At 35.4% G+C, this 11,737-nt stretch overlaps 1 non-coding gene across 1 annotated transcript; it reads left to right on the forward strand.

Annotated features, from left to right (window-relative positions):
* The first annotated feature begins 7,953 nt into the window (after positions 1-7,953).
* Positions 7,954-8,060, forward strand: LOC141636826 (small nucleolar RNA R71). The gene has a single exon (XR_012541408.1). It is a non-coding gene; the product is annotated as a small nucleolar RNA R71 (small nucleolar RNA).
* The last annotated feature ends 3,677 nt before the right edge of the window (positions 8,061-11,737 follow it).

Raw genomic sequence — 11,737 nt, forward strand, 5'->3', positions numbered from 1 at the left:
CTTCTCTAAATTCTCATTTTAGAAAAGCGAATTTTTAATATCATTTGCCATTCATGAAAATATGGCAATTCCTAACATGATTAAATCATGATTTATCTTGATTAACTTCTTCATGCATTATATGCCCTTAGGTACTCTAAAGCCCTGTTTACTTTAAAGAGACCATCGTCTTAAAGTAAATCTACTCTTGAGTAAAACTTTTGGATTGTAATGCTATAGCTTGTTTGCAACTCAGTCGATTTGGGACTAGGTCATAATTCCATTACTTTCGAAAAATAACTCATTAACAATAAGACTTGTCTACTTTACTCCCACTCCATCTCAACAGATTATAGTTCCATTACTTTCAAAAAGTAACATATGAACTATAAGACTTGTTTGTGACGATCTACTCCCACTCTATCTCTTAGAAATACATCTATCTTCTTAAGAGATAGCTTTGTTAGTTACAAACATATATGGTGAAGTAATAGAAGTTTGTCTAGATTGACGTGTTAGCTCATAAAAATACCGGCTCTATTATGGCAGTTTGATTCATGTAATATGCGATTTGATCCATGTCATTTGTTAAATAGACTTGGTATTTTAGGTATCTCCAGGTTGACCTTTCGTTTAAAATAACATGTCCATTTTGGATCGTAAATCCCCAAAAGTGAGTTCGACAACTCAATCCGACTTATATCTATGTTATATGCAATCTTGAGGTCTTAAGCCCTCCCATAGCTCATACGGAGTCTTATAAGTGGTGTAGCCAATTGGTTTATAAAATTTCCCCTTTTAGAGTTTAAGTAACTCTTTTTGACTTTATAATAATTCTTTCTTATATAAAATAAGATGTGACACTAGGTCACACAAGCATAAGTGAGAATTAAATTCATGGCTTATGAACTAATTACAATGATCCCGTCGTTGTAATTCTTTTATGATTAGATTATGTTTTAGAACGAAAGGTGTATAATGACAAGTTTTAGAACAAAAATTTCCATAAACCGAGTGACTTGGGTTGCAAACCAAGCCACTAAAATTCAAATACAACTTCTTGTTCTTGAAAACAAAGGAAAATAAACTAATTTCCATGTCCAACTAGAAAATTAAAAGAGTTCTAAAACAACAAGTTCAAAATACAACAATGAAACGAAGACTATCATTATAAAGGCCAAGCATCCATAGGTCTTCTACTATGGGCGGCTACTCTAGCTTCCCTTAAAGAGCCTCCTTAGACTTGCTTGTCTTTGCCTTTGTCTTTGCTCGGGTGTCCTTAAAAACAAATTAAAAAGGGTAAGAATCACAACTTGTATCCAAATACCAAAGTTGAGATTGAAATTCAAAACATAAATGATGGGAAGAATTTTATTTATTACCTACTGGAACAATCTTTCCAGCTTTGATATCTCCAAGATACTTTAGGCAATTACTCTTCCAATGTCCTATGCCATTACAATAATGACATTTGTCTTCGGAAGTAGCACCCTTTTTAGAAGATCTTTTCTCAATTGCTTTTCCTTTTCCTTTGAAGGAAGTGGGTTTCTTGCTCTTACTAGCACTCCTTTTAAATTTCCCTTTGCTCTTGGTGTTAATTTCAAGCACATCCTTGGTAGTTCTAACATTAAGACCCATATCTCTCTCGGCATGCACAAGTAAATTGTGCAATTCATGGAGAGAAGTCTTCAAGTTTTGCATATTGTAGTTTACCCTAAACTGCACATATGCCTTGACTTTGTTCAAGGAATGTAGAACTCGGTCTATAACGAGTTGTTCGGGAATGTCAACCTTTTGGATCATAAGAGTCTAAAAAAGCTCAATCAATTTGAGCATATGAGGGCTACCTTTTGGCCCTCTTTGATGTTGATTTCGAAAAATGCGGAGGCCGCCTCATATTGGATTATCCTTGGAGCTTGCGAAAACATGGTCACAAGCTTGGTGTAGATCTCATAGGCCGTTCTCATCTTAATAGCCCTCCTTGGGAGATCGGGCTCCATAGAGAAAATCAAGACATTCTTGATAGCGGCCGACTATTTTAGGTAGGCCTCACAGGCTTCCCTTGCGGCGGAGGTTGACCAAATAGTAGGTGCGGTGGGAGTGGCTTCGATAAGGTATCAAAGCTTGTCGTCACCTTCCGCGGCCAAACGGCGTTGCGCATCCCAATCGGCGAAATTTGAACCATTCTTTTCAAGTTTACATCGATCCATAAAGGATCGGAGCCAAGAAGCATTGGGGAATGGTGGAGCGTTTGCACAAGTTGATCCGGATTAAATCGGAGTAGTCATTGCTTACTAATCAAATTGACTACAAAATAGAAAATGAAGGAATTATAAACATTTATCATCTTTAAAACTTGTAAATATTTTAAACAAGTTTAACATTTATATAGTGACCTCTACCCAACTATAATAAATGATTCCGAGATCCAAAATTCATATTAACTTGGATGTGAGCCAACGGGCCCTCTACATCTTTACTAATATAACTTGGTAGGTTAACCCTCTTAACCAATTCTACAATTAGAACTATCGGCCGATGATTTTATATTAAATTCATCTTTAGCCCGAACCTTTTGCGACTACGGTCGTAAAATACCTTCGTTGAGATTAACCAAATTTTCGAAGTGTAATAACTACTTATTACCCCACTTATCAAACGTCAATAGAAGCACCCCGAAAAATCGTATTGTACTCCTCATGAAATTTAGATTCATGGGCTCCTACTATTTGGTAAGGCTAAGTCTCAATATTTTAAAAGTAAAGCTCTTGTCAATTTATTATCTATCAATTTTAAGTGAACTAAAAGTCAAATTCTCGATAATTATAATTGACACGGTCGATGACTCGATATAATATGCATGGGTTGTTATGGCGATTTTTCAATGCATGCAACATATTAAAAAAAAATGCAAAACAAATAATAAATTCCTAGTATGGCCTTCCTAAAATAGAAAATCAAATAATCTATTACATATTCAGAAACCAACTCCTTTGGTCCCTTGAATCTTCAAGTGGCAGGCCTCCCAAGAACACCGTCTTTATCGAAACGTTTTTCCGAATGGCACCGTCTTGAGGGAACTCTGGGATTACAAATAATAATAAAAATACAAAGCTTTCCTATTATACATTTGTAATATTAAAAACTAGTAAAAATAAAAGTGATACGAGATCACATTAAATTACAACCGAATCAATAGCTCATTTCATCACGGGTAATATCGATTAAAACTAAGGCCATATTAAGATAAAATTACATAATACAAAATTACATAAATAAAATATGACATTCAACAATAAAATATGCAACATTATAATATGTGTCTATCATGCCAAATTATGTGGCAAATCGCCCTATTTAACTTATATCGATTATATAACCCGGTTTTATGGAAATGCACGATTTTAACTTATTAAAATCATAAATTAATACTAAAATCTAATTTTAGTCCAAGTTAATTATCCTAACACTCTTAGGTCTCAAAAAGTAGTCATCACTCAATTTTTGACTATAATTCAACTTGATTTAATTTTATGCTCATTTTTGATCCTAAAATCAACACATTTATGAAATAAATCCAAATTAAATTACAATAATTTCAAAATTTGAATTTTAAATTTTTGAACATTCTGGAATATATCCATGACACTCAAAATGTCAAAAATCATGGTTAACATTTTCGAATTTGTTTCGAGAAAAATGTAGTTGCGATTTATCAGTTTTATCAAATAAAACAAAATAATCAAATAAGTTTTACAACTTTAGATCTGATAAGTGGTATATAAATGCAACCTAAAATAATTTTCTCATGCCATGTAATTCGTTTTAGCTATTTATGCTAAAATAGTCACTATTTATGCCATTTTTACACTAAAAATTCATAAATCATGCAAAATGAATCATGTTCATCTTAAATTTTACACACAATGAGTAAAATATGAATGTGTTAACATATTAAAATTTCATGGCCTATTTCGAAGTTTTACGATATTTAACCATTTTACCTCCATTTAATTCATTTTTATCTCATAAAAAGCATAAAACATGCAATATTAATCACATTAATACGAAATTTTACATACAATAAGTAAAATATGCATGTGAGGTCATATAAAAATTTCAATGTCAGAGGCTTAGTTTAACTATTTTTAGTATTTTAATTTTCATTATAGTCATAAAAATGTAATAAAATAACTAAAAATCATTAAAATGAGCATTAAAATAACATAAATCATAAAAATGACCTAAAAACATTTTAGGACCAGAATTTACAACATGCATCAATATTTCGTGGCTTTATCTAATAAATCACAAATTTTTAGTTTTAATAAAGTTACTAATAACTCGAAAAAACTATAAATCGATTATGCATGCAACATCCTATGCTCTGATACCAATTGATAGGTTCTTATACTTATTATTAGACTATTCTAATAGTGAATCAATTAACATATTAATATGAGTTCATTAGATCCAGTGCATGCATAACTAAATAAGAGATAAAATAAGAAAAACAATGTTCCTTACATTGTTATATGGCTCGAAAAGGGCACAAATAAGGTCACCTTCCTTATTTGTTCTTGAGCTTAAATGTAATGGATAATCCTCCTTAATCCCAAGTATTGAGATCCTCCTCCTGATTGCACCCAAAACAAATCCCTTAAACTAATATATTAACTAACTAGATTAATATACTAGTATCCTTAAAATAATTCTAATAATATTCTTTATTACTACACTAGTAATCTTATATTGAAATTAGAATCTTGAATGAACAATTTTTGAGGTTTCTAAAATCATTTAGAGAGATATATTTTGAGAGGATGAATAATAATGATATGCAAAATTGTACCATATGAAAATAGAGAACAAATTCTCTATTTGTTTAAGGGGAGCCGGTTATGGGGAAGAGGAAGACCAATACATGGTCCGTTCCTTTTTCCTTTTGTTCTTCACAAGGATTGTAAGTGTAAGACTAGGTTATAGGGCACTCATCATATTTGCCATACAATATAAAAAAATACAAACAAACCCATGTCCCACTACCAAAAACCGGTGCCCTTCCTTAAAATGGATTTCCATTTTATTTTGTTAATTTGTCAATTGTCACACAATATGTCACATGTAGTATGTAACATGTTATTAATTAATTTAATGCATATTTATCAAATAAATATTATTATATACATTAATTAAATTATATATAACAAATTGTCTAGTGATTCATGATTACATAAATAAAATGGGTCATATAATTATAATTCACAAAATATTGTAATTATTATTAACCATTCATTCTTATCTCAATTGTTTCATAAACAATAATCAATTTTAGTAATAAAATATTTTAATTACTAAAATAAATCTTATTTAATCAAATTACAATAAGATATAAATATTCTCTCTCACAAATGAATTGTTCAATTTTAAGGAATTGATTAACTTGTATCGTCATACAATTAATCAACTTGTCTATTAAGGGAATTGTCCTATAGGTGTGACCTTAAAGGATCAACTGATCACCACCGTCAAACGACAGTAATGTCAAACTCTAGTTAGCCAATCATTACTGATTAATGTTGATCAGTTGACTATATATACGAATCATCCCTTATGTATTCTTATTTTGAGATTTAAACATGTGATCGCACTATTGTTGAGGACACATATACTCCAACACCCTAAACCTGCATAAAAACAAAGAAATACTTCCCGAAAAATACTAAATTCACAGCAGCAGTCTATATTCGGTTTTACGCTAATAAATCTAACTAAACTAAGCTATTGTCTAAATGCAATTTCAAATATGAACAAAATCCAAATTATAAATGTTTTTACAAACGGGACGGCTTCCCGTTTCATCTTCTGAAACACTTCAATAGCCAAAAAGAGGGCTTCTAACTGGAGGAGGTCCTTTCAGCATTACAGACCGTCCTTTTTTACCTCCATGAACTTGAACTGATTAAAGAAGAGTAATCCGCGTCCACATACGCTTTCACCTTCTTATTTCCTTTGTCCTGCTTTTTCCGTTAATGGTCTTTATCGTTGGCATCATTCTTCTTTGTGAGCTCAAATTCCAATATACTTTTTTCATCGGGATCTCCAATGTCCAATCCACCTATACCTATAACCACAGAAATGATAGAATGGTCCTTCATATCGCTCCCAATCTGGGGCGGAGGTGTTAGAATCGCAGCAACTGATTCAACATTGTCAATTGGAGGTTCTGTGTCAGGGTCTGTAGAGGGTAGTGCATTGCAGGGCTGGACTTACATAGGAGCCCTACGAACGTTGGACTAATATAAAATCAGCTCCTCATCACCTACTTCAAAAGTTAGAGTCTTCCCCACGACATCAATTACTGCGTGAGCGGTTAATAGAGTCTTCGGGGATGTCCTAAAGGCCGTGATAAAGTACGGTCGGCCTCTATACCGTCATATTAGTACAATGAAACTTGGTCAGACCAAGCCTCAGAGCGAGAGACAATGGTAATACACTCATACTAGCTCCCAAATCGCATAACGCATTATCAATTAAGTGGGTCCTAATATCACATGGTAAAAAGAAACTACGCGGGTCAGCCAATTTAGGTGGGTCTTATTTTGAATTAGGGCAGTGCCCACTTCAGTCAAAGCCACCATATCATGGTCATTTATATGCCTCCTACGTGTTAATATTTCTTTCATAAACTTCATATGGGAGGGTACCTGGGTTAGTAACTCGGCAATACATTAACATGAAGACTTTTTAAAATTTCAGCAAACTTACCGAACTGTTGCTCAACCTTCTTGTTATGTAGTCTTCTTGGAAATGGGGCCGTGATTGGGATAGCTAATCCTTCATTCCTCTTTGCCAAATAATTCTCGCGTTCATCATCAGATTTACTCAATAGAGTATTATTTCCCTTCAATCAAGTACTTTTATCAGCAGGAGTGCTCGATCGACCACTTTCAGTTCTCGATCGAGATCTCCCTTTTAAACAGTGCCCGATCGAGCACATTCAACCTCTCGATCGAGAACTTTGTCAGCAATATCCTTCGATCGACCACCTGAAATCAGTCAATCGAGGACTTTCCTCGGTGTCAGCATTGTTTCGTCAAATGACGATTATTTTTGCATAGCAACTTCAACTTTCGGGTCTGATACTTTGTCATTTCAGTCAGCATTTTGGGTCCCTCATAAGAAATACCACCACTCAGATTAATCAAATTTACCGTCTCATGTTGCTTCTTATCTGGTTGTGACGGTAAATGACCCGACTGCCTTGAAGATTAATTAGTGGCAATTTGTGACTCAAGTGATTTAATAGCGGCATCTTTTGCTTGATCACTCTTCTGCAACTGAATTGTCAATGACTGCACTATCGACTTTAACTCGGCTATATCACTTATTCCACTACATGAGGCACCTTGTTGTGGCGGCGAAAATTATGGAGGCTTTTGAAAGCCTTGTTGAGCTTTATGAGGCGGCACATATGGTTGCTGTGGTGGGGGTGTTGGATTTAGCACATTCTGACTAGTCCATCTCAAATTGAGATGAACTCCACCTTAATTATTAAAATAGGAGCTTCCTTGCCTATATTGTTGAAAGGCATAAAACTACTCCTTCTCAGCAAAGAAATCCACGGCAGTGTGACAATCATTACTGCCATATCTCTCACATGAGACGGTTTCTTGTCTAGACAACAAGTGAAGCATCCGTTGATTCCCCGCAGCCTGCATCTCAAACTTATCAAATTTGGCATTCATGGCTTCCAGCTGAGCCACAAGTGCACTATCAACAGAAAAAACCGTTCTATGACCACCTCTAGGATTCCAAGATTCAACACAATGGGTAGCCATCTCCTCAATAATTCCCCAACCTTTGTCATCTTCAATATTCTTTTGAAACTGACCGTTAGCTGCAGCATCTAGAATAGCACGGTGGTCTTCATACAACCTATTATAGAATTGGTTGCACAAAAACCACTGATTGAAATCGTGATGAAGGACGGAACGAACCAGCTTTTTGAACCGTCCCCATGCCTCATACAAGTTCTCATCAGGAGTTTGTTTAAAACTCGTAATCTTCCCTCTCAATGCATTGGTTCTTTGTGGAGAAAAGTACGTCTCCCAATTTGTAATTCCAACTGCAATTCTATCTAAGTCAGTTAGCCATTCTCGGGCTCCATCTGTCAGAGAGAAAGGAAAAAGGACTTCCTTAATCTTGTTTTGAGTCATTCCCTTAGTAGCGGGAATGGCAGAACAGTAATCTGTAAAGACCTCCATGTGCTTTCTCGGGTCTTCGCCAGCTACTCCCCTGTATAAATTCCTCTCCACCAGATTAATGTAAGAGGGCCGAATGTCGAAGATGTTTGATACGGTTGTTTCTGTACCAAAAATAAATACCTAAGTACTACTAACAGAAGTCAGCGGTAAGTAGGGTCGATCTCCACAGGGAGGCGGTTTACAATCTATTTGTCTATTTATCTGTCTAATGTCACAATGCTGGGGGTTTGATTGATTTGGACTAACTAAACTACTGAAGCTAAAGGCAAGAGAAAAGGGATAAAGGAGATTAACAATAAGAGGAAAGGAAATATGCTAGGAATCGGTCTGCCGTGGCAGCTATACTATCGGGTATACTGAGACGATTAAACTATTGATAAGAATAGCTATGGTCGTCACCTTTCGGTCCTTAAACCGCCCTAGAGCGTAATTAGCTTAGCTTTCGCCCTCACTACAATACCCTATTGTAATTAAGCAAGCCTTCCCTTCCAATCTTTCGATCCAGGTCGGGGTTAACTACTTTTATAAATTGGTCTTCTGCATGCATACATTCAACCTGATAACAATTAAATTGCCCAATACAATTCTTATCGCAAGACTAATCTATTCAAGTCAATTATAACACATTGCTACCACGGCTTCCCTAATCCTAACATATTAAGCAAATTAACTACACATGGCTCGGGATACTACACTAGCATTTGCTAATCTAATAACATAAGACATGGCAACTAAAAGGAGAAATAATAAAAGCAATAAAAGAAAAAGGAAGAATAAAAGGGAAGAAATAAGTTACTGAATTAATGATCCGGAATTAAGAGAACAAAGTAACAGTGTATTGGAACAAATAAGAGAGGAGAAAAGAGAGTAGAGTAACGTGCAGTCCCCCCTTTTGTCTAACCTCCTGTTAGATTTATTTATAGCGTAAAAACATAAAACCTAATCTAAGCTTAACGTGAATTGAGGCCCAGTAGCTTGTAATTGTTCGATCGAACACTTAAGCCACTCGATCGAACAGCTCTTCCGTCTGTTCACTCGATCGACCAAAAGATAAAGCTCGATCGAACAGTTCTTCCGTCTGTTTACTTGATCGACCAAAAGATAAAGCTCGATCGAACAGTTCCTGGTTCCAGCTCGTGTTGGTCTTGTAATTTGGTCTTTGACTTGTCCTTTTAGCTCCCGAAACACCTTCACGCATCCCAAGACAGCTATATTTCCCGCTCCAAATTATCTCTTCCTCCCAATGCATGCAAAACGAACGGTAAATGACTTGATTTCACTACTTTCTGGTTCATTCCTGTAAATAAGACAAAATAACCCAAAGTAGCATATTCGGGGCATTTCGTAGCGTAAAACTACGATAAAAGCATAGAAATACGTGCATAAGATAGGCTAAAAAGACTATATAAAATGCACGTATCAAATCTCCCCAAACCAAACCTTTACTCGTCCCCGAGTAAACTAGAATGCAACTAATGGAACGGAAAAAGATAACTCAGAGCTAGCTACAAATGCCCACTTAAGCCAATTTAATGCAAGCAAACTAACACTTATAGCAAATAGTCAAATGCAAACGAGTTGTAAGATGTCTATAATAAAGCTGAACCGTCGACCTTGCAAGACCTTTAATAATGGACTCTAACGGGTCACTCTTCTCTCATGAAGCAAAGGGTGAACATATATATGTAAAAGAGAGAAAGAGGAATAGTCGCTCACCTAGACTACGACCCACATAAACATGCATGCAACTAATATGATAGACAATTCTAGCTACCGTACACACATTCCAACCAAACGTGGTCCTGTCACAGCCGAGGGCTTACAAAAATATGGTAAAGTGAGGCAATGGGTAAGAAAAGGCAAAACATTTATGGGAATGTGGAGGTATAGGCGGCCAAGCTAGTACCTAAACAAAACCATACATCAACATCCGTTTCCAACTCAATTATTAATTAAGCACAATGCCCTTCATTTGGCATAAAATCTCACCAAACCGAACTAGAAACACTCCTCAAATGATATAAGATAGAACATAGGAGCAGAAACCGACTAATCAACAAACAACGCCTCTTTTTCAAATTTTTTCCTTTCTTTTTCTATTTTTTCGGTTTCTCTTTCTTCTTTTTCGAATTTTTTTTTTTCTCTTTTTCATTTTCGAATTTCGTTTTTATCAACTTCTTTTTTTTTTCTTTTTCCTCCTTTTCTTCATAAATACCAACTCCAAAACAATAGATATAAGCCAAACTTGATACAATAGACAATATACCGCAAAAACAATCTAAACTAGCTTGACAAGGCAGGCTAAATTTGGAATGTAGCTAAGGGTCAACAGGCAAATTTGGCTAATGTGGAGTTTATGGGTAAAAACGAAAGAAAAGGGAAATGTAAGCGCCTCCCTACATGTGACGACAACCACTAACCCGAATGTATGTAGGCAAAAAGTAATTGAATTTCATATATGTGCAAATTGATGAACATGCTATGCAAGGAGTAACTACTCACAATCTAAACTGGTCACAATTGACACCAGTTTATACGGCTCTAAATCTTAGAAATTATAAGTAGGTTGCCAAAATTTCAGGTCAAGTCTATTCGATCAGCTAAATTAAACATTAACACGTAGATATGCAATAAGACAAAGCTAAAAGATAACAGTTTAATGCAAGGCTTAAGCAAAAAGACAGATATAGTGCAATTTCATCACTGAAATCTACCGTTTCCGACTCAACCTATAAGCTAAAATAAACATGAAATTTTTTGAATTTTTGGAAATTTTTCAATTTTTATGGAATTTTTGAATTTTTAACAAAAATAAACAACAATGCAAACATAAATTAAATGTGATAACTGAAATGCAATGAAAACAAAATGCAGACACAGATATGGATGCATAACCTCCCCAAACCAAACCGTACAATGCCCCCATTGTACCAAAACATGGAAAGGAAATGCAAACTAAAGGAGAAAGAGAGTAAACGCGGAAAACGTACAAGATAGCGCAAATAAAGGGACCTCCCCAAACCGACCATGAACATGGGAGGTTGCTAAAGGCCCGGAAACCGTCTCAGGAAGCTAATCCAAGTCAAAAGCGTGAAAGGGCATCCAAAAACTACTCGATTGAAGAGAATTGTGGTCGATCGAGTAGTTTCTCATCTTGCAGGTGGTCGATCGAGTAGATATTTCACTCGATCGAGTGAATTCGTCAGCAAAAGTGCTCGATCGAGTAGAAAACTACTCGATCGAGTGATTCTCAGCGTGTTCCTGCAAAATGCAATTAAAAACAGCACGCAAACTAACAAGACAAGCATACTGAGAAAGTCTATGGTATAAGAACCATTTATTACAACTGAAATAAAATAAAAATGCAAAATAAAATCGCCGGGTTGCCTCCCGGGTAGCGCTAGCTTCAGTCAGGTCCCAGCTCGACCTTCTTTTCTTCGAGGCTCTATAATTAAATACAATCAAAACAGCTCAAAACGCGCAGCATGAGA

Source organism: Silene latifolia, chromosome Y (genome assembly GCF_048544455.1).
Source record: "Silene latifolia isolate original U9 population chromosome Y, ASM4854445v1, whole genome shotgun sequence".
In the NCBI taxonomy this organism is placed as follows: Eukaryota; Viridiplantae; Streptophyta; class Magnoliopsida; order Caryophyllales; family Caryophyllaceae; genus Silene; species Silene latifolia.